The sequence below is a fragment of the Rhipicephalus microplus genome, chromosome 8 (genome assembly GCF_043290135.1).
Source record: "Rhipicephalus microplus isolate Deutch F79 chromosome 8, USDA_Rmic, whole genome shotgun sequence".
Classification (NCBI taxonomy): domain Eukaryota; kingdom Metazoa; phylum Arthropoda; class Arachnida; order Ixodida; family Ixodidae; genus Rhipicephalus; species Rhipicephalus microplus.
The window spans coordinates 18111756-18112068 of NC_134707.1; positions in this window are offsets into that span (position 1 = coordinate 18111756).

The following is a 313-nucleotide window of genomic DNA, read 5'->3' on the forward strand; positions in this document are numbered from 1 at the left end:
CGTTAAACCCCACATATCAATCAATCAAAAAGGCCTTTCAAATAACAATATGTAGGCCACATTTTTTAATAGGCACTCCCCCATACCTCTTGTTTTATTTTTTTCACGGTCCTGGGGCTTGCAGAAGTAAAAAGTTTCGCAACAGGGGCCCGATGTTTGAGGTGAGTTTGAGAACACTGACGTAACCAGGCGCTGAACTTAAGAAGCGCTAGCAGCAGTCGCTGCACCGCCCTTGGCCCCCTCGCATCTGCGGGTAATCTGATACGGCGCGCGGCTTCCCCGAGCTACACGCAGTCGATAGGGGCCTGCGTAG